This window comes from Dermochelys coriacea, chromosome 8 (genome assembly GCF_009764565.3).
Source record: "Dermochelys coriacea isolate rDerCor1 chromosome 8, rDerCor1.pri.v4, whole genome shotgun sequence".
Lineage (NCBI taxonomy): Eukaryota > Metazoa > Chordata > Testudines > Dermochelyidae > Dermochelys > Dermochelys coriacea.
In genome coordinates this window covers 40,206,715-40,230,265 of record NC_050075.1, presented here as the reverse complement: position 1 = coordinate 40,230,265, position 23,551 = coordinate 40,206,715, and the positions used below count along the sequence as shown (strand labels likewise).

Sequence of the window (23,551 nt, the reverse complement as noted above, 5' to 3'; positions counted from 1 at the left end):
CGGAGTCCTGCACTTAGACAGGAAGAATCCTATGCACTGCTACAGACTAGGGACTGAGTGGTTAGGCAGCAGTTCTGCAGAAAAGGACCTAGGGGTTACGGTGGATGAGAAGTTGGATATGAGTCAACAGTGTGCCTTTGTTGCCAAGAAGGCTAAAGGCATTTTGGGCTGTATAAGTAGGAGCTTTGCCAGCAGATCAATGGACATGATCATTCCCCTCTATTCGGCATTGGTGAGGCCTCATCTGTGTACTGAGTACTGTGTCCAGTTTTGGGCCCCACACTACAAGAAGGATGTGGAAAAATTGGAAGGAGTCCAGTGGAGGGCAACAAAAATGATTAGGGGGCTGGAGCACATGATTTATGAGGAGAGGTTAAGGGAACTGGGATTATTTAGTCTGCAGAAGAGAAGGATGAGGGGGGATTTGATAGCTGCTTTCAACTACCTGAAAGGGGGTTCCAAAGAGAATGGATCTAGACTGTTCTCAGTGGTACCAGATGATAGAACAAGGATTAATGGTCTCAAGTTGCAGTGGCGGAGGTTTAGGTTGGATATTAGGAAAAACTTTTTCACTAGGAGGGTGGTAAAGCACTGGAATGCGTTACCTAGGGAAGTGGTGGAATCTCCTTCCTTAGAGGTTTTTAAGGTCAGGCTTGACAAAGCCCTGGCTGGGGTGATTTAGTTGAGGATTGGTCCTGCTTTGAGCAGGGGGTTGGGACTAGATGACCTCCTGAGGTCCCTTCCAACCCCTGATATTCTACGATTCTATGATTCATTGGGCCGCACTGCCCTAGGGGCACATTGCGCTATCCCACTTCGGGAAAGGAAATTAGAGGGACTCTGGCCATTGGGCCACACTGCCCTAGGGGCACATTGCATGGACTCTGGCCACTAGGCTGCATTACCCCACTCGGGGAGAGTGGTGCTGACTGTGCTGACTAACGTGGCGGGGGGGTAGGGGACGGTAAAAACAGACAGGCATAGAGAGGCGGGGTTACCACTTGCCCCGCCCGACTCAAGGGATTGACGAGGTACAAAACCAGCCACACGTGGTGGAGAATATGGGCACTGACCATGGCCTGATACAGGATGGAGACTGAGAAGCTCCTGAAATGGCTGCTGGAAAACCAGCAGCAACAAGTTGCACAACAGCAACAGCAGTCGCAGCTGCTACAGCTACTGGCTACCCAATAGCAACTTCAGCAGGCCCAGCAACAAGAATCACAGCAACAGCAGCAAGTTGACCGCCCAGCAGCAAGTAAATGAAGACCAGCTCTTCCAACAGCCTTGTTGAAGACGGCATCAAGTCCTTCTCACACCCCAACTGGAGGGGGACCCGAGGATGGCTTTGGGGGACTACCAGTGCGTTTTACAAAGATGGGGCCTGGGGACTTCTTAGTGAGTTTTGATCAGTAGCTACTGCTACTCAGTGGCCCCCTGAACACTGGGCCACTATTCTAGCCCCATATTTAACGCGGCCAGTTCAGGCTACTTATCGCAATCTTGACCCGCAAGAGGCGCTGAAATATGAGAAGGTTAAGGCTGCCATTCTAGACCAGACAGGCATTGTCAAGGTTCCCTCCCCACTCTGAACTGTAAGGTACAGATGTGGGGACCTGCATGCAAGACCCTCTAAGCTTATTCTTAGCAGCTTAGATTAAAACTTTCCCAAGGTACAGACTTTGCCTTGTCCTTGAACTGTATGCTGCCACCAACAAGCGTTTTAAACAAAGAACAGGGAAAGAGCCCACTTGGAGATGTCTTCCCCTAAAATATCCGCCCAAGCCCTACATCCCCTTTCCTGGAGAAGGCTTGATAATAATATCCTCACCAACTGGTACAGATGAACACAGACCCAAACCCTTGGATCTTAAGAACAATGAAAAATCAATCAGGTTCTTAGAAGAATTTTATTTAAAGAAAAGGTAAAAGAATCACCTCTGTAAAATCAGGATGGTAAATACTTTACAGGGTAATCAGATTAAAAACATAGAGAATCTCTCTAGGTAAAACCTTAAGTTACAAAAAGACACAAAAACAGGGATACACATTCCCTCCAGCACAGCGAATTTACAAGTCAAAACAAAGAAAACCTAATGCATTTTCTAGCTAGATTACTTACTAACTTTACAGGAGTTGGAGGGCTTGCATCCTTGATTTGTTCCTGGCAAAGGTATCACACAGACAGACCAAAGCCTTTTTCCCCCTCCAGATTTGAAAGTATCTTGTCCCCTCATTGGTCATTTTTGGTCAGGTGCCAGCAAGGTTACCGTAGCTTCTTAACCCTTTACAAGTGAAAGGATTTTGCCTCTGGCCAGGAGGGATTTTATAGCACTGTACACAGAAAGGTGGTTACCCTTCCCTTTATATTTATGACAGAGCTGTATTGTCACAAGAGATGGGGCAGAAGAACACCCCATTTTGTACCTCAGCCAGAAGCTGTTCCCACGCAAGATGCACTACTCTACCATAGAAAAGAGGGCCCCCACAGTTAAATAGGCAGTCGAGAAGTTGCAGTACTACTTATTGGGGAACCACTTTTTTCTTAGTGACTGATCACGCCCCCCTTTGCTGGATAAACATGAAAGAGACAAATGACCAAATCATGCTACATGTGTCTCCAGCCCAATTCCTTTCAAGTGCTGCATAGGCCAGATAAGGCCCACGGAAATGCGGACTTTTTCTCCCAGGTGGGGGAAGAGGAAGAGAGGGAGGAGGGTGCTTCTGTGGAAGCTCCAGCCACCATTTTAAGGGGGAGGGTGTGTGATGGGGCGGATCAGCCCCACACTGGTACTGAGAGGGTTAACCCTTCCGTCCTAGCAGAGGAAGCACCATCCCTGAGCCTCTGCTGGGCATGCTCCAACTGGAAGTCAGGTATAAAAGCCTGCAGAGCTGCTCAGTCAGGGCTGGCTGCTGAGGAAGAAGGACACTTGGCAGAGGCTCCAGCCCAGGAGCCGCTACAGCTCTTACCTATGAGAGCCGAAGAACCAAAAACTTGGACCAGAATCCCAAGAAGTGTCTGGTGCTAGGGAACCTGGAGACCCTGATGCCATATGAGCTACTGCTGCCGGAGAACTGGTAAGAAGTGACCCAGGAAGATAAGGGAGTGGTACCTCCCACCATTATGAGGTCAGCATGTTTTGGTAAGATTCCCCGCTGACCCCGTGGTGGACTGCTCTACCACTGGCAGGGCCCTGGGTCGGGGCCTGGTGGATTCAGGTGGGTCCAGGCCCCCCTACCAGGGGTCACTGCCCCCTTGTGACGACCCCAGTTACCTGACCTCTGTTTTGCCTCCAAAGGGGGCAGCATGGACTCCAGGCCACGCTATCCCATTAGGGGAAGAGAAATTAGACGGACTCTGGCCATTGGGCCGCACTGCCCTAGGGGCACATTGCATGGACTCCAGACGGTAGGCCGCATTACCCCACTCAGGGAGAGGCAGTATACGGACCCTGGCCATTGGGCCACACTATGGTGACTACTGGGGGGAGGAGGAACACAGACATAGGTGTAGAGAGGCGGAGTTACCACTCACCCCCCCAACTCAAGGGGTTGACAAGGTACAAAACCCACCACAGTGCACATAACCAAATTCATTCCACTGGATGTAAAAAATTAGAGAGAACGCTGGCCTGCTCTGGAGACAAAGGGAGCCACTGGTCCTTGTAGCTCCCAGCAAAGGAGCCTAGCCCAGCCCAGCCTGGGTACTGGTGGTTGCCTGAGGACCATGGCCTCAGGACATTCAATCTGGGCAAACAGAGGGCAGTCCTGACCAGTAAAATATAAGCATGGTGCTTCAAAAGTGCTAATTGGGAGCTCTTTTAGAAGAGCTTACTAAATGGCTAAAAAGCCATGATTGCACAACCAAGAAAGATGACAACTTTGCCTAACCCATCCTGGTTCAGTGGCAAAATGAAAGGAGCAATTAGAAATAAAAAAGCAATATATAACTAATGGCAAAAGGGGGAAATAGGGAATCAGTATAAATTAGAAGTTATGAAGTGCAGAAAATTGATAAGGGAAGCCAGGGGAGAATCCATGGTTCGAAGAGCTAAGGACACTAAGTATATTAGGAACAAAAGAAATTCTAGCAATGGTATAGGCCCAATTACAAAATTGTTAATAATGCTGAGATAAGGCAGAAATGTTCAATGAATGTATCTGTTCTGTATCCTCAAAGGAGAAGATGACATACTCGTCTCACATGAGGATGAAGAAATATTTTCCTGTCCAGCGGTACATGAGGAGGATGTGAGGTATCATGTGTGGGGCTATAGGTGTGCTGGTGGACATGGCATGGTGGGTGCATGATGTCTGTGTTTGGGAATGGGGCAGTGAATATGTGGTGGTCTCTGGGTATGGGCAGTCCAGAAAGGCCAGTGCAAGGCTGTAGCAGGGTGTGTGGCTGGGTGAATGGGTGCTTTGTGCAGGGAAGGAATGTGTCTTTTGGGAGGCACTGGCTGTGTTGTAGTGAGTGTATGGGTGTGTGTTGTGATGGCACTGAGTGAGATAGTGTGGGATGGTGATGGGGGAGGGAAAGAAAATGGCATGGGAGGGGGACAAGGGGATGTGGGAAGGAAGGGGGCCAGCCCATCACAGGGGAGGACACCTTGCCAACAATATGAAGATGACACACAGCCTAAGTACCCTCTAAGCTGCATGGTTGCACAACAAGCTATAAAGGGCCACGCAGCCACTGGGACCTGGAGAGGAGAGAGGTAGAGGGTGGGCGTGGACTGGGGAGGAGAGCAAATTGGGGTGTGCAGGGCTGCTGCAGGCCCCTCCCCTGGAGCTCCATGCTGCCAGTGAGGAGAGGGCTGGGGAGAGTCCTCTGGCCCTAGCCCTGGGGAAGCCTGCCAGCACTGCAAACCCCTCATCCCCAGCCCTACCCCAGAGCCCTCACCCTTGCACCCCCAACCCTCTGCCCCAACCCTGAGCCCCCTCCTGGACCCTAAACCTCATCCTGGCTGACCACCCCCCCCAACCCTCTGCCCTAGCCCTGAGCCCCTTCCCACACTCTGAACCCCTCAGCCCCACCCCTGCCACACATTATCTCCATATTGGTGCATATAATAACATTCATTCCGCATATGGATATAAAAAATTAGAGAGAACATTGCACACAGCTCTATCTATCCTTCACCACATACAACTACACCCCACCACCACCAAGGTGGCCTGGTGCCTGGACATGATCATCTCCTGGATGAAGAATGGCTGGCTGCAGGTGAAGCTGGTGGGCAAAGGAAAGCCCTTGGAGGAGTTTCCGTCATCGGTACTGTCTCCTTTGCTCAAAGATTCACACCCAAAATTGGTCAGTTCAGTCCATAGCTTCAGAGGCTCCTGGATTCCTCACTGATGCTGAACTCTCACACAGCAGCTTTTGAAAGTAACACTCTCTACCACCTTTGACCAGTGAGGAGACTCATGGTGGACGATGATGTGTCCTCAGTTATCCCTATCTCCATCAACTGGTCTGCAGCAATGCGGTAGACCGGGACACGAAACCATAAGCGCTTAGGAAACTCTAGCTGGTACAGAACACTGCAACCCATCTCCTCAGTAACACCAATTTCTGCAAGTACATCAGACCTGGCCACTGGCTTCTGTGGCTTCCTGTAGAACAGTGACTTACAGTCAGAGTATCGGTTCTTATCTTCAAGACTCTCAATGGCCTGTGCCCAGGATATCAAAAAGAGCCTCAAGCTCCAGGATGGGGACCTCTCGACAGCTCTGCCCCTTGGGCACAAAGAGCTGTCCACTGCAAGGCAAAAGCTCAACTGTGCAGGACACAAAGTTTTCCGGGGGGCCATTCCTAGACATTGGAATGAACTTCCCCATGAGCTAAAGATTATCCCACATCTCAGCACCTTCCACTCTCAGTGCCAGGTGCACTTCTCCAACTGGACTTTTCCAATATAAACACAGAGCACCATGGACGTTTAAAAACAAAATAAAACAAATCATGTCATTGCCCACCGAATTCTCCTCCGGGGGACAGGAGGAGAGAGAATGAATGACACAGGGCAGGTGACAGTCATTGGAAAGCACTCGTATAGTATGGTGATGAGGGTGGAATCAGAAGCTGAATAGTAGAACTGAGAGAAGAGAAAGCAGCACAGTGGGGGGAATAGGTGGTGGGGAGAAGTCTGGGAGAGAAGGCAGTTTTGGGGGAAGCCTGAGGAGGAGAAACTAAAGCAAAAGGAAACAAACACTAAAAATGGAGAGGAAATATTCTCCAAACTTGTAGCATGAGGGAGAGCAGTGGGCAGGAGATATTGTGGCAGGGGGAGGGAGAAGAAGGAGAGCACAGTGCGGGGAGCACGAAGTGGGTGATTTCAAAGACCATTTGATGCAGTTTTAATGCAGTTTAAGATGTTGTTATAACAGAAACAAATAAATGAGTTTGATTTTATGTGTAAATAATGGAGCAAAGTCATCCCAGTCAGAACTGCAGGAGTTCCAGAAGAATTGCATCCAGCGGAAATTGGCCCATCATTTTCTGGACAGCACAGCATTCCCCCCAATGTCTTCCAGAGAGCAACAATATCCGAAGTCCAAAGGTGCAAACAATTCAATGTTTATTGGGGTGAACTTCCAGCAAGCTTAAATCCAAGTTCCTTTTCCTTATTTTTGAATCCCAACTTACCTCCTGTTTGCCCCTAATTTATATAGTAATATTCTTAGCTATACCTTAACCAATCATTTTACTGAAATTTACCTAACCAATCCTAACATATTGGAACATGATTAGCTAACCAATTATATCCCATCACCTTAATTAGTTTACACCCAGCAAAATTAATTATACAGCAGACAGGAACAATCACAGAAGCAGACAGAGACCATGCAAATAAACAATAGAAAAGTGGGAACTATAATGACAAAACAATACAGAAGTGAGTATTTCACACCTACACCTATAAAGACATAAGGGTTTCCCAGCTGTGTTTATTGATAAGAGAGTTCTTATCAAACAGAAAACTATCAAACTAAATTTCCTTTTACATCTTCTAGGCTCCTCCCTTTATCTGGAGGTGATAGATTGGATCACCTTCCTAACAGTCCCAGATTGCCTTATTTCAATATGACTGGTTTAAAATGTATGAGGACTTATTGCTGCTCCCATTGCTTAGCCAAAAGGCCTTAGCTTAAGTACAGGGCCTCAGACTGTTACACTGAGAGAAGGCCCTTACACAGGCAGACAGTGATTTTGATTGTTTGTTTTATACCTCTATAACTAGCTAAGTGATAAAAATACACCTAAGTTCTTAAAGTATAGGCCATTACAGGCAGGCCTGCATATCTATATCCTAACACTCCACCCCCTTTTTTTTTTTGTTTTGGGATCCTCCTGCCCAGGTAACCCTGGAAAAGCACAGGACATATGGTGACACACTTCCTGAAAGGGCCAGGCATCAAGGTGGAAGGTGTCAATATTCCATCTGTCCCACTGCCCCTTGCGTAGCACGGTGACCTGCACCTTCTCTCGTACAGGCATACCATACCTATTCCAACTAGTATTCCAGACTTCCAATTATAGTGGGTCCAAGCAGGTTGGGTCCAAGTTGTCTAGTACACTGGGGGGAGGGCTTACTACATTACTTATAGGTTATAATTAGTGGCTGTTCTCTAGGGAGCTGTGCCCCCCTTGATCGTTACATATGCAACATAACACAAATACATTTAACAATATTCCAGCTGCTATGATAATCCACAGCAACACCGAGAGTCCTGACCACTGCACTATGGTCCAACATCTTGGCCATCACCAAAAACACTGCTTCTCCTCCTTTGATAGGGTTAAAATTTTGTCAGTGCCATCCTGTAGTGTGTATTGTGTGTCCAACTGTTGGCACTTGCAGCAAGTTGCTCTTGTAATCTTTGTGTACTCTTGTCCATATTGTGTGTCCATTGAATATCCACAGTGAAATATGGTATTGTCCAAACCAATTCAACTACTTGGTAAGGCATGGGGTAATAGGTGCTGGTTCGATTGTTTACAACGATTAAGTCCACTGATCCATAGTCCAGGTGGCAGCGTATGGACGTTCATAATTTGGTCATATACTGAAAGGATTTTGCCTCCTAATGTTATATTGCAGGATTGCATACATTCCCAACAGAATACACCATACCCGATATACATTACCCCTAAATGTCCCCCCCCCTTTGCAATAGACCATTGGTCCTGCTCCTCCATAGTCATAGCAGAGGGGCACATCCATATTCCTCCTCTGGATATACAACTGCTTAATGTGATGACAGTCCAATTTACCTGATGCCATCCCCCCGCCCTCCACCTATTTCCTAGTGGCTACTAATGCACTCCCCCTTCCCTATTTAATCCCATAGGGTTGAAGGTGACCACCATATTTGCATTTCCTTCCCATGGTATCATAGTAACAATTATACAAGAACTGTCCCCACAGATCGGGGATGTTATTTTCCAGATAGATGGGTATGTTTTTGCAATTTTGGATAAATATGGGCTAGCCTCCCAATTTAATACTGAAGGCCATTGTTCTGACCAAGCATCTCTCATAATATCCATTAACATTATTAACTGAGCATTTTGAATACCTATCTAGCTCTTATGCCCACCTGGCTCTTGTTCTTAACTCTCCCACTGGCCTATCTCTAGAGGAGATCACCACCAATGACACACTGTGTCCAAGGCTGGAACCCACATCCAGGATTCAGGAAGCCAGGGGAGTCCAGGACTAATGCGGACAGTCACTGCAAGGTTCTCAATGTGCAGTGATGTCTCCTTTAGCATGGACCTTATCACCCCTCACTTAAGGGTGGCTGGGTCATGCCATCCACCAGTGCAAAAAAATCTTTCTTCAAATAAATTAACAAAAACAGGACATTACTCCCAATGTGGTCTAGGCTGCAAGGCATATTAATCATAGTACATGGTGCTGTACTTATAATGCAAGTCAACACCCAATCAAGCTTCTAGATGCCACCCCCTGCACACAGGCTGTGGACCTGAGCACTGTGTCCAGTTGTCTTACCCCTGGTCTACACTACAAAGTTAGGTCAACATAAGCCATGTTAGGTCTATTTAATAATGCATGTGTCTACACTACTGAGTCCCTTCCGCTGACCTAAGTGGCCTGTAAACTTAACTTCCATACTCCACCTCCACAAGAGGTGTAGCACTTGATTCTACATCCACGGGTCGACATGGGGATAGTATAGATGCTGCATTGTTTAATTTGAATGAATTGGCCTCCAAGAGGTTTCCCACAGTGCTCTGCTGTAACCATTCTGGAGAGCACTTTCAACTCCACTACATGTCAGTCAGGTATACAGGAAACAGCTGCTCCCCTGTTAAAGCCCTGGGAACTTTTGAACTTTCATTTCCTGTTTGATCAGCGTGGAGAGCTCACCAGCACAGCTCAAGGCTGCAAACGTGCTCCAGCATGGAGTACACATGAGATGGTGGATCTTATTGCTGTGTGGGGAGAAGAGTCTGTGCAGGCAGAGCTCTGATCGAGAAGAAGAAACACTGACATCTATGCCAAAATTGTTGGGGCATGGGGAAGAAGGGCTACACCAGGGACACACAGCAGTGCCATGAGAAAATAGGAGCTTCGGCAAGTGTACCGGAAGACAAGGGAGGCAAACAATCATTTTGGTTCTGCCCCACAGACATGTCACTTTTATGAGGAGCTGCATGTGATTCTGGGTGGCGACCCCACCATTACCCCCAAAATGCTCTATGGATATCTCCCAGGAGCCCCGGGAGACCTCCAGCAACAATGAGGAGGACATTGTTGACAAGAAAGAGGAGGAGAAGAATGTGAGACAGGCAAGTGTAGGATCCATTCTCCCTGACAGCCAAGAACTGTTTTTAATCCTGGAGCCTATCCCTTTATAGGACCAGTTAGTAGTGCAGCATGATGCCGGGGAAGGCATCTCTGGTGAATACACATTTCCAATCAGACTGTAGGGGTTATGTGCTATTATTTTTTATTTTAATCTGAACAAAAAAGTAGGTGTAGTGTGTATCGGAGGCCACTCCAGCTATGCAGAGGGTGCTCTCCAAAAAAGACTGTTTATATGCATGGCGAAGGCTCGGGAATCCTCCCTGAAGACCTCTAGGAAGCTTTCATGGAGGTACTCTGCAATCCTTTGAAGAAAATTTCTGGGAAGGGCTGCCTTATTTCATCCACCACGGTAGGACACTTTTTTCTGTGCCAGTCCAGTATTAACTGTGCTGGCATCATTGCAGCGCATTGCACTGCAGCATAAGGACCAGGTCTGTTTTTATAAAAAGCAAGCTATCTGGGGAGCTTTACACTGGTGTCTGTCCTCAAGCACCATCCAGGTTTCTATGGTAAAGGGGGCTTTTCTGAAGTTCCAACCAGTGATCCCAAGGATGTCTTCACAAAAGCTGCAGCACAAGACCTCTCGCTCATGCCTCGTGGCCTTACTCATCATGGCTGGAGCAGCAAACTGACTCTTGCAGTAGCCAGCGGCTGTGATTACATTGTGGCTTGTAGGGAAGTGCATTGAGGGATGGGTTTTTTTTTTATAAAAAGAATTAACCTTGCACCAGAAACAATGTATGCACAGTCAATGCTACCCTTCTGCTTTGTATTCCTTGCAGCTGAAACCTTGTCCATCGGGCATCCTCCACACTGGGACAGAGACTTTCCCAGATTAGAAGGCAGAAAAAGAAGCCTCGGGAGGACATGTTCAATAAGTTAATGCATGCCTCCAAGCGTGACAAGACGGAGCTCAGAGCATGGAGGATTACACTGTCTGAGAACCTGAACATGGACAGGGAAGACAGGAGAGCATGCAAGGAACAAGAGCGTGCCATGCAGAAAGAAATGCTGCTGATTATGAAAGAGCAATCAGACATGTTGAGGCATCCGGTTGAGGTTCAAGAAAGGCAGTTGGATGCTAGAGTCCCTCTGTAGCCTATGCTGAACTTTCTACCATCAATGCCTAGTTCCACATCCTCCTCCCGCAAACATCCCATGAAGTGGGGCAGAGGTGGGGAAAGTTTGGTATTCCTTGCACTCAACACCAGGGGAGGGTACAAGGACCAGAAGGTGCCCACCTTTGATTGTTATTGCAGTGCATCTGTAAACAAGCTGTCCTTGTTTCTCCCTGCACAGTGTTATCAGACCTTTTGCCCCTGGTTATGTTACTATTCTTTGCTGTCTCTGTGTGATTGTATGCATAATAAAACTGAACAGATTGAGAAGAAAAGGCTCTTTATTCATTCAACACACAGCAGGTGTGTGTGGGGGGGTGGAGTTTGCAGGGGAGAAAATACAATGGGGACAGCTTGTTAAGGAACAACATGGATAAGTGTCACATTACTCGGGCTCATTGCTGAAACTGGTTTTCAAAGCCTCACAGAGATGCTCTTCTCATTGCCCTGGTGTCTGGCTTCTCAGAATTGGCTGCCAGGTGATCTCCCCTCAACCCCACACCCCACTGTAAACTTTTCTCCCTTTGTTTCATAGATATTATGGAGCACACAGCAGGCAGCAATAACAATGGGGATATTGCTTTCACTGAGGTCCAACCTAGTAAGCAAACAGCGACTTTTTAAACATCCAAAGGCATATTCTACCACCATTCTGCACTTGCTCAGTCTGTGGTTGAACTGCTCCTTATTGCTGACCAGGCTGCCTGTGTACTGCTTCATGAGCCATGAAGGTAGAGGTAGGCTGGGTCTTCCAGGATTATGATTGGCATTTCAATATCACCAGTGGTTATTTTGCAGTCTGGAAAGAAAGTCCCTGCTTGGAGTTCCTAAAGATGCACGCGTCATGGACCTTTCCTGACCATCCCACATTGATATTGGTGAAATGGCACCGGTGATGCACCAGCGCTTGCAACATCATTGAGAAGTACTCTTTTTGGTTTATGTTACTCTTTGGCAAGGTGGTCAGGTGCCAAGATAGGGGTATGCATTCCATCTATAGCCCCACACCCATCAGGAAACCCCATCATGGCAAAACCATCTACTATGTCCTGCAGGTTGCACAGTCACTACCCTTCTTAGCAAAAGTCTGTTGATGGCCCTGCAAACTTAGATCACAACAGATCCCACTGTAGATTTACTCACTCTGAATTGATTCTCCACTGACCAGAAGCAGTCTGGCATTGCAAGCTTCCACAGAGCTATCGCCACTCGCTTCTCCACTGTCAGAGCAGCTCTCATTTTAATATTGCTGCACTTCAGGGCAAGGGAAAGCTCTTCACACAGTTCCTGGAAAATGGCCTTATGCATTTGAGAGTTCTGCAGCCACTGCTTGTCATCCCATAGCTGCATAATGATACAGTCCCATCAGTCAGTGATTGTTTACCGGGCCCAGAAGTGGCACTCAGCTGTGTCAAGGTGGTGCATGACTGTTGCCAGCAACTGCAAATTGCTCCACTCTATGTCTTCCTGCAGGGCTGTTTGTGTGGAATCACATTGTTCCACACAGCAGCTCCTGAATCGGCTGTATAAATACCGCAGGATAAGGCATGAGGTGTTTGTAATACTCACAACAACAGTGTACAGCTGACAGGGGTTCATGCTTATCGTGCTATGGTGTGTGCGTGGGTAACCCAGGCTTACAAAAAAAGGAGCAAAAAAGGAAAGGTTTCTTTTGCTGTTGATTTAGGGAGGGAGGTAAGTGCATCATGGGAGGCTAACGCCATGTTCCCATAATCACCCACGCAAATGTTTTGGTCCTATAAGGCATTGCAAGCCTAACCAAAAATTCCACTCGGCTACATTCACTGTGGGATAGCTACCCATAGTGCAGTGTTCCGTGTGTTGATGCAAGCCCTGCTAGTGAGGATTCACTCCACTGACACAATGAGCATAGCATGGACACGGAAGATCAACTTGCTTAAATCAGAGGCTCAATGTTGATTTACATAAAGTCGACTTAACTTTGTAGTGTAGACATGGCCTTTGTGTGTGTCGCAAATTGTGCATACTCACCCATACATGTGCCTATTGATCTCTTCAGGATGCTGGCTCAATGATTTGCCCATCAATATGCTCACTAAGCTATGCATATGCTCGCTATCTCACCCGGCCAGCTGACTGGGCTGCAGTAGGAGGTGTTGGGCGAGGAAATGCAGCCTAGCATCCCCTCGGGGCCACTCACCACACTGCTGTGAGAGAATTCAGCTGCTCAATCCCTGGGTGCTTTCAGCCTCCAGAGTCTGAATAGAGCCCAGACACTGCCCATGTCTTAGGGGCCCTCGGCACAATCTCAGGTGTAGACCCTCTGTTTAGCACCCCTTCCTGAAAGTAGCAACACATGCACAGAGCCCAAGCCCTGGAATAAGTACGACCCCTCAGACTCACCTATAGCTTAAAAAACCCCTCCCAGAATCCCACTTAAGGAGTAAACCTGCTAGGATTCAGTAGGTGTAACACATGAAACGCACAAACACTTTGCACAGAATTCTAATGCCATTACTCTTTACTTAATAGCAATGAGAAATATAGAGAGTACAGAACATATAGAAAACAAAAAATGCCCTGAACGCAATGCCCCTCACTCTAACTCATTCTTCCCTGGGGAGTCGTAGGCTCGTGGACTTTAAGGCCATAAAGAAGCATCTTGATCATCTAATCTGACCTCCTGCACATCACAGACCACAAACCTCATCCACCCACTCCTGTAATAGACACCTAATGTCTGGCTTAGTTGCTGAATACTCAAATCATGTTTTAAAGATTTCAAGTTATAGAGAATCCACCATTTACACTAGTTTAAACCAGCAAGTGACCTGTGCCCCATGATAAAGAGGAAGGCAACCCCCCCCAAAGAAAACAGGGTCTCTGCCAATCTGACCTGGGGGAAATTCCTTCTTGACTCCACATACGGTTATAAGTAAGACCCTGAGCATATGGGTGATACCCACCAGCCAGACACCAGGGAAAGAATTGTTTGTAGTAACTCAGAGCCCTCTCCATCTAGTGTCCTGTCTCTGTCCATGGGAGGTATTTGCTAATAGCAGTGGTGGGTGGGCCATATGCCATTCTAGGCAATCTCATCATACCAACCCTTCCATAAACTTAATGCGATCAGTCTGGAAACCAGTTAGGATTTTGCCCCCGCTGCTCCCCTTGGAAGGCTGTTCCAGAACTTCACGCCTCTGATGGTTTGAAATCTTTGTCTAATTTCAAGCCTAAACTTGTTGGGGGCCAGTTTATATCCATTTGTTCTTGTGCCAACATTGGCACTTAACTTAAATAACTCCTCTCCCATCCTGGTGTTTATCCCTCTGATGTATTTATAGAGGACAGTCATATCTCCTCTCAGCCTTCGTTTGGATAGGCTAAACAAGCCAAGCTCTTTGTGTCTCCTCTCATAAGGTAGATTTTCCATTCTTCTGATCATTCTAGTAGCCCTTCTCTGCACCTGTCCCAGTTTGAACTCATATTTCTTAAACATGGGAGACCAGAACTGCATACAGTATTCCAAATGAGGTCTCACCAGTGCCTTGTATAATGGTATTAACATTTCCCTTTCTCTATTGGAAATTCCTTGCCTGATGCATCCTAGGATTGCATTAGCCTTTTTCATGGCCACATCTTATTGGTGGCTTATAGTCATCCTATGATCGACCAATACATCCAGGTCTTTCTCCTCTTCTGTTGCTTCTTACTGATACATCTTGAGCATATAGCAAAATTATTATTGTTTGTCTCTAAATGCATGACCTTGCACTTTGCACTATTAATTTTCATCCCATTTCTATTGTTCCAGTTTTTAAGGTCATCCAAATCTTCTTATATAATATTCTGGTCCTCCTCTGTATTGGCAATACCTCCCAACTTTGTTTCATCTGCAAATTTTTATTAGCACTCACACTTTTTGTTTCATTAACATTAATGAAAATGTTAAATAAGATTGGTCCAAAGATCAATTCCTGAGGAACTCCACTAAGAACCTCTCTCCAGCCTGACAGTTCACCTTTCAGCATGACCCATTGTAGTCTGCCCATTAACCAGTTCCTTACCCATCTTTCAATTCTTGGATTAATCTCCATCTTCTTCAATTCCACTAATAATTTCCCATGTGGAACTGTATCAAATGCCTTACTGGACTCCCCAGTCCTCGGGTGCTGTCCGTTCAGGTAGGCAGGGTCCCCCCCACTCCCAGGTTCCTATAGTAGCTTCCCTCTACTTAAACTGCTGAAAATGGCTGCCGACCCATACAGCAGATCAGCTCATGCTGTTTTGTAGCGTTTCAGTTCTGCTGTCAGATAACTCACGGATCAGCCTCCTTGACTAAATGGACACAGGATCTGATCCAGTCTGGCAATTCCTATGTTCCAGGCTCCCAACCCAGAATATCCTTCCTAAGACCAAGGAGAGTGGTAGTTGCAACATTCCACTGTCTGGAACATACCTGTGTGCCTTCCCTGTAGGAGGCCCACTGGAGACTAGAAACATGTTCAGTGTAGTTGCCATTTAGAAATCTCTGTTCAAATATACTCAGAGTTTAAATGAAATGTTTGCCCAGCCAGCCTCTAAGAAGCTCTGCTGAGCATGTGACAATGGCAATTTCCAGAGGTTTATGATGCAGACAAATCTGGGTGGATTTTCACATGGATTCCAGTGCTATCCCTCTTGCCAAACATCAGGTACCTTCTTCAAAGCATGGAAGCACTAGAGAGCTTAATTTTTAGGTGTTAACGTTGGCAAAATTACCTATTTTTCCTAGCCAGGAAATAGCAGAACTGTTTTCACTGAAATTTTGAGAAATCTTCGACCTGAGGCAGCGAGAGTATGGGAAATTTCAGCATAAATTCATGGATTCCAAGTCCAGAAGGGACCATTGTGATTATCTGGTCTGATCTCCTGTATAACACAGGCCAGAGATCGTCCCCAAACTAATTCCTAGAGCATATGTTTTAGAAAAACATCTGATCTGGATTTACAAATTGTCAGTGATGGAGAATCCACTACAACTCTTGGTAAATTGTTCCAGTGGTTGGTTATGCTGATAAAAATGTATGCCTTATTTCCAGTCTGAATTTCTCTAGCTTCAACCACAAGCCATTGGATCATGTTACACCTTTCTCTGATTGACTGAAGAGCCCATTATTAAATATTTGTTCCCCGTGTAGGTACTTACAGACTTTAATCAAGTCACCCCTGAACCTTCTCTTTGTTAAGCTAAATTGATTGAGCTCTTTCAGTCTATCACTATAAGGCATATTTTCTAATCCTTTAATCATGCTCATTGCTTTTCTCTGAATCCTCTCCAATTTATCAACATCCTTCTTGAATTGTGGACACCATTACTAGACACAGAAGTCTAGCAGTGGTTGCAACAGTGCCAAATATAGAAGTAAAATAACCTTTCTACTCCTACTCAAGCTACCTCTTTACGCATCCTGTGATCACATTAACCCCTTTGGCCACAGCGTCACACTGGGAACTCATGTTCAGCTGATTATCCATCACAACTGCCAAACCTTTTTCAGAGTCACTGCTTCCCAGGATAGAGTCCCTCATTCTGTAAGTGTGGCCTATATTCCTAGTCTCCCTTGTAAATAGCCTTTTTTCTTTCTTTATGTTGTTGCTCTCTTTCCTTATTTCAAGAAGGTTTTTGTGTTCTGTCATTCCCAAACTCCCGTTCCCTGATGCACTCCCAATGAGTCCAAGATAATACTTTGTGCTGTGTGGATAATTCTCTTCTCCTGTTACTGTCCAGTGCTTCTCATTATCTGACAACTTTTTGTTCCACCAGTGCAATGAGGCTAAACTTGAGTTCAAATAATGAATAGGAACCTTTTAGCTGAGCTCATTGATTTGAAATATTTGGTGTTTCATAGCCTTGATTGATCTCTTGTGTAGCCATGGGCATTGTAGGGTAGCCAGAGGCTCTTTGATTCTGTGTCTGCTTTTAGATTTATTTTCCTGACACACTGAAGTGTGACTGTATTGTGTACACGAGCTTATATTACATCCCAGACATCTCAGAGAGCCTCATAAAACACCCAGGAATCATGAAGTTGAAACCATCAGTTTACCACATTAAAAATGAGACCTGAGCAAAGTGAATGTGCAGCTGTGTTTTGAATAGGATGATGAATGGATATTCCTGATGCCACAGGCCTAGATTCTGTGCATTCCAGTTCACCAGGTCAGGGGATCCAACTGCCCATGCTCTAGGGGACCTTTATCTTCAGTACAGCAATAAACTGGAGTTTAATTAACACTGCACATTAAGGAACCAGGAATAATGGACTTGTAGTAATGATGAGGCTCCAGACTGTACATTATGTTCGGGTCTGAGCACCTTGATACTCAGAAATACTGGGAAAAGAGAGACTTGAAGATGGAGATGCAAAAATGATCATGGGCTGAAAAGAGGGACTGGTGAGTTGTGTGACATATAGGTACTAGTGCAACCATTAATGGCTCATTTTTGGGGCACCAATGTATCTTTGCTACTCCATCGAAGGTTGCCAACTCGAGGTACAAAAACTGGAACATTTGGAATGATCTTGAGTCCATTAAACTGGCCATCTGTCAGTGAGTACTGAGTATACTGACAGATTTCTTAGGACATCTACCTCAAAAAAGCACTATCTGGGGAAAACCTGGACAGTTGGCAACCCTAATGTTGTCCCAGGCACCTTCTTTGAGCAATTAAGCTATGTCAATAAACTATACAGAAGTAATATAACCTCCCTCCTCCTAATCAGTGGTCAGCACCATGTTGTGCGACGCACACTTGACAAAATTGCCGTAATTAGTGACAGACATTGGGGGTAGGCAATTATGTCATTCAGCCATTCAATTTTTTTGAAAAATTACCAAGGTCCTCAAAATTTTCCCTGTCCGTGTACAGACACATTGCTGACCCCTGCTCCTACCTGATATAACCAGAGGTATTTCAAGTTGGAATTAGGAACCCCTGGAAGACATTCATTGGCCTTGGTTCTGTAGTCAATCAACCAGGATGATCAAAATGATCCCTTCTGGGCGTTAATGTCTCAGAGTCAATTTATGACACAAAGTGCAACATGCCCCTTGCTTACACACTTCACACACAGAGGATAGGCCAACGCTACTTTATTGATTCTCTGTGACCTTTTTACTATTCTGCATTGCCAGCCCCTGCCACAGGCCAACCCTTGCAATAACTCATCTGTCCAGCCACTTCCTAACAGAGTCCATAGTAATGGTCCTGTTAACACCTCATGCTCAGTGGACTGGGACTCAGGAGATGCCTATATCTTACCGAGATGGGAGATTACTGCTCTCTTCTGCTGTGGTAATGCTGAGGCTGCAACCATCTGGTCCTTGGCACTTGCTCATTCTCACACACACCAACATGAAAATAGAGAAACTAGCATAGGGTGGCAGGGTGCGTTTCCCCTCGCACAGCCAGACTGGGACCAGTGCCCCCATATTCAGCCAGGCAGGGCCCAGCTTCATCCCATACCAAGGGTGTCAATTAGATACACACAGTTTCATACAGGAGGTGTGTGCCCAGGCAGAGCTGTTAACTGCACCACATTAGTGTGGAATGTGAGTTCTACAGAGATTGTGCTTCTCCCAGCTTGTGTCCCTGGGGCAGGGAGTCAGTAGAAAAGGCTGATAATTAAATTAAGGATCTGGAAGTCGTTAGATGAACCTGTAAAACAGGAATCCCTCTGCGGGGGGGGGGGGGGCAGGGGCTTTGAAGAGAGAACATAGGGGATTCAGAAGAAATATAGCCAAGCCCTCTGAGCCAAGGTTACATTCAGAAAAGAGGAACATATGAGGGGCATAAGTGAAAAGAAGGGGCCAAAACCCAGGAAGGGATAGCAGTGGTATAGAGAAGTTCCCACTCTACCTGCGGTACTTATGTAGCCCTATCACTGTAGTAGTATCTGAGCACCTCACATCACAGCCCCTCGGTGAGGTAGAGCTGTGCTGTTATCCCCATTGTACAGATGGGACACTGAGGCACAGAAAGACTAATAGCCAGATTTTCAAAGGTATTTAGGCATCTAGTGGGATTTTCAAAAGCGCCTAGAAGGTTAGGTACTTTGTAAACCCCACTAAATGCTTAGCTGCATCTTTGGATGCCTAAAAACTTTTGAAACTCTGTTCCTAAGGCACCAGCCTGAGGTCATACAGGAAGTCCATGGGGAGGGGTGGAGTAGAATGCAGGTCTCTCAGGGCTAGCTGACCACTGGACCAGCCTTTCTCTCTGCTGCATGCTGCAAAAAAGAGGCCTCTGAGGTATGGGAGTGTAAGCAGAGTCAGGATGAGCTCTACCCTGACACCTGGTGGTGAATTGTGGCAAGTTGTGGAAAAGAACTTTAAAGACTGATCTTGTTTGCATAGGTACACCCACCCCATCTATCATGAGCCCTCGGCAGACCAAATGGTCACTTTGGCTGCTGTGGGATCCCCAGTTTATCTATTATTGGGGCAGGAAGAATAAAGTGTTGTTACCCTGATTATGTGAATCAAGGACAGTGGAACTGTTTTATGACGGAGGGACTCGCCATCAACTAAGTAGCATTCGCTAGACAAGGAACATGAGTTCCAAAACCCAGTGAATTGAAAGAGGTTAGGGATAGGCATTTGTACTAAGTGGTGTGGGCCTGAATCCCCCAGTGGGATATCAGTTAATTCTGATCCCATTAGAATACTTACAGGCTGCTGAGCTGAATTCACTTTGAGCTAATGGTGCATCAACACTGAGGCTCCCCTACTACAAGTTAAGATTGCTGTGTTAAGTAGTGGGGAGGAGCTGAAGATATATTGTAGAGTGGCTTCATGGGATGGTGAATGGAGCAGAACAGTTTGTGGGATGGCTGGTGGACTGGAGTGGCTTGTGGGATGGCTCACAGAGTGGAGCGGCTCGTGGTGAAGCCTGCAGCAGAACCCCACAGAGTGGCAGGGCAGTTGGCCTTGGATCACATATGATGCCCCTTAACCCCCCCCCCCCCCCGCCATTTCCACCCAGGCTGGGAGGTAAAACTCTGCAGATAAACTTTTGAACTCTGGGGCTGCACTGACCAGGGACAGAGACTTTTGGGTTGTTGAACTTTTGGGACTTTGGGTGATTTTTGGGTTGCTGGACTCAAGAACCAAAGGGAAAGGACACGGCCCAATTTGCTGGAGTGGGTCTTTGCTCATGGTTTTGTTTATGAACCCTAGTTGTGGTGTTTTCCCAATTTAATGTTGATGTCGTTTACCTCATGTTATTAAAGATTTTCTGCTACACCAAGACTCTGTGCTTGCGAGAGGGGAAATATTGCGTCTTTGAGGTGCCCAGGGGTGTGTGTAAGATTTTCCCAGGTCACTGGGTGGGGGCTTGAGCCGGTTTTGCATTGCGTTGTTGAAAGGGAACCCCTATGTACTGAACCCGGCCCTTGCTGTTATCAGGTTGGCCTGGCAGAAGGGTTACAGGAGCAAAACCAAGAAGGCTAGTTCTCTGAGACTCCAGCAATTGGTTCCAGGTGATTGAGAAGTATGTCATGGTTGACAATATGAAAGCAGCACAGAGGTCAGGAAAAAAGAGAACGAGAGTCAGATGAGCGGAGAGCACTTAACCACCCATGGGTGGCAAGTTGTACAGCAAAGCCTGCTGTGTGATTTTAAATTTTAACTGAAAACCATTTTGTTTTGTCATTTTTTGTTCTGAGTTTGAGAAAAGGAAGGAATGAGAAGGTGTTGTATGAATATCAGATGTGACGATACATCAAATTCTTAGGGTTTCAGCTGTATTCAGGCCAATTCCAGAACAAAGAACAGAAATTGCATCCAGAGTCCATAAAGTCAACGATTATTGTCATGATTTGTGTTTTTCACTGGGCACCATCTGTGTGCTCAGCACTATTCAGAATATGCCAGAAAATATAGTCCCTGAGCCAATGCATATAACATGTGTAACTCTGGATAAGATGGCTCAAATATTTAAGTATGAAATGTATAGTTATTGACCACACACATTATACCTATGAGTGGAGGCACTGATGGCAAGAGAAGTTTTACTTGATTAAGGACTAGAAGATTTGACCCTCCAACTTTCTTTCAAGTTGAAGAGCTGCCCAGAGCTCCTGTGCCTGTTTATTTTCCTTTCCTGTCCACAGTGGCCCTGATATACCTCAGGAATCTCAATTTTTTCTTAGTGTTTGATTTAAAGTATTCTCCTGTGAAAACTGCAACTCAATCACTGTAGTGTTGTGTTTAAGACCCTTCTGGAAAGTAAACAGCCTCTAAACAGAAGTGAAAGCAGTGTTGCAAACTCTCATGATTTTGTCATGAATCTCATGATAATTATTGTTTTTCTTAAAGCCCCAGCTCCTGGAGTCAAGTGATATGTGATTATTTCAGCCTTCATTCTTAAAGAAAAATGAAGTTTCTAGCTCTTGTGGTTGTGGAGAGAACTCCAAAATATGACTCCAGTACACCTTAAAGGCTCAAAAAGCAGAATGTACATTTTTTAAAAAACACATACTCTATTATTTTTTACATAATCTCATTATTTTAAAGCCAATCTAATGATTTTTGGTGAGACTGATTCTTGATTTTTGAACCTTTGGGGATGGTAATATTATGAAAGTGACTTGACAGTGTCAGTTTCACTACTGTTTAAAGTCATTTTCTAGCCTATTATTTGTTTCCAAAACTTAAATGATCTATTCCAAACTTGAACTGCAAAAAAGTGATAGAAAGTAATCTAGATTTTTCTACAATTGTTTCACTTGCTGTTTTCAAGAGTTAGTAACAAAGTAAGAATATACATTAGAATTTAAAACTTCACCAGCGTCCCTAAAGTGTTTGACACAAATATCAAAACATGTTTGTATTAGAGCTGAGTGGGTCTAATATTTATTACATTTTCTTTCTTTATATAGGAATTAGAAATTATTATCTGACAGGATATTATCCAAGTTATTATCTGAAAAAAAAAAACCACAAAAGTTTTCAGGTGCCCAAGTAGCCTCTGGAATAACGGTTAAAGTTGTGCCCCCCCTCCAAAAAAAACAAAACCCAACAACCCTGAAATGGAGCCATACCCAGCCAGGCAGGGCCCAGCTCTCCCCACACAGCAAGGCAGTGCCTAGTTCCCCCCCCCCCACCCCCCCCGTATATAAAGCCAGAGAAGGCCCAGCTACATCTCCCACTCACATAGCCTGGTAGGACCCAGCTACATGCCCCAATCCCACAACATGCACAATCAGAGAAGGCAGAGCTCCCCCCACACAGAGCCAGGCAGGGCACAGGTTTCCCCCCACCAACTGCACATACATAGTCAGAGAGGGCCCAGCTACCCCACACCAAGCCAGGCAGGACTCAGCTCCCTCACACCAAGCCAGACAGGGCCCAGTTCCCTCCACGCACAGCCAGGCAGAGCCAGTTCCCCATAGCCAGGTAAAACCCCTACAGATAGCCTGGTAGGACCCAGTGCCACCCACCAACAGCCAGGCAGGGCCCAGCTCCCCCCAACTACATCCAGGTATGGCCCAGATCCACCACACAGAGCCAGGCAGAACCCATCTCTACCACACAAAGCCAGGCAGGGCTCAGCTCTCCCCACCCACAGCCAGGCAGGGCCCAGCTCCCCTCCACCCACAGGCTGGAAGAGCTCTGCTCTCCCCCCCCTCCCCAAGCCAAGCATGGCCCAGCTCCCCACCCCCAGCCAGGCATGGCCCAGGTCCCCTACACACAGCCAGGCATGGCCTAGCTCCCCCATACACAGCCAGGTAGGGCCCATCTACCCCACACACAGCCAGGCAGGGCCCAGCTGCCCCCACCTGATTGCCAGATAGGAGCCAGATTCACCACCCACAGCCAGGCAGTGCCTAGCTCCCCCCGCACATAAAGCCAGAGAAGGACCAGCTACACCTCCCACTCACATAGTCTGGGAGGGCCCAGCTACATGCCCCAACCCCACCGCATGCATAGTCAGAGGTGGCAGAGCTCCCCACGTACACAGAGCCAGGGGTTCCCCCCACCAACTGCACATACACAGTCAGAGAGGTCCCAGCTCCCCCACACCAAGCCAGACAGGGCCCAGCTCCACCACACATGGCCAGGTATAGCCCAGTCCCCTCCATGCACAGCCAGGTAAAGCCCTGCTTACTCCTCCCCCCCTCCACAGCTAAGCAGTGCCCAGCTCCCCACAACCAGGCAGGACACAGCTCCCCCACAGAAAGCCATGAAGGGCCCAGCTCCTCACACACACAAACAGACAGGGCCCAGGTCCCCCACCCACAGCCAGGCAGGGCCCAGCTCACACACACACACACAGAAGGGAAGAGCTCTGCTCCGCCCCGCCAAGCAGTGCCCAGCTCCCTCCACACACAACCAGGCACAGAATAGTTCCCCCACCAAAAGCCAGGCAGGGCCCAGCTCCCCTACACCAAGCCTAGTAAGACCCAGCTCCCCACCACCCACAGCCAGGCAGGATCCTGCTCCCGCCCACCCCCGCCCCATACCCAGCAAGGCAGTGCCCAGCTCCCCCCACACACATCCAGGAAGGGCCCAGGTCACCTATATGCAATCTGGAAGGGCCCAGCTCCCTCACACCAAGCCAGGCAG

At 46.8% G+C, this 23,551-nt stretch overlaps 1 long non-coding RNA gene across 1 annotated transcript; it reads left to right on the top strand.

Annotated features, from left to right (window-relative positions):
- Nucleotides 1-2,825: 2,825 nt before the first annotated feature.
- On the top strand, nucleotides 2,826-11,224 carry LOC119860675. The gene is made up of 3 exons (XR_005294603.1): nucleotides 2,826-3,078; nucleotides 4,181-4,256; nucleotides 10,622-11,224. It is a non-coding gene; the product is annotated as an uncharacterized LOC119860675 (long non-coding RNA).
- The last annotated feature ends 12,327 nt before the right edge of the window (nucleotides 11,225-23,551 follow it).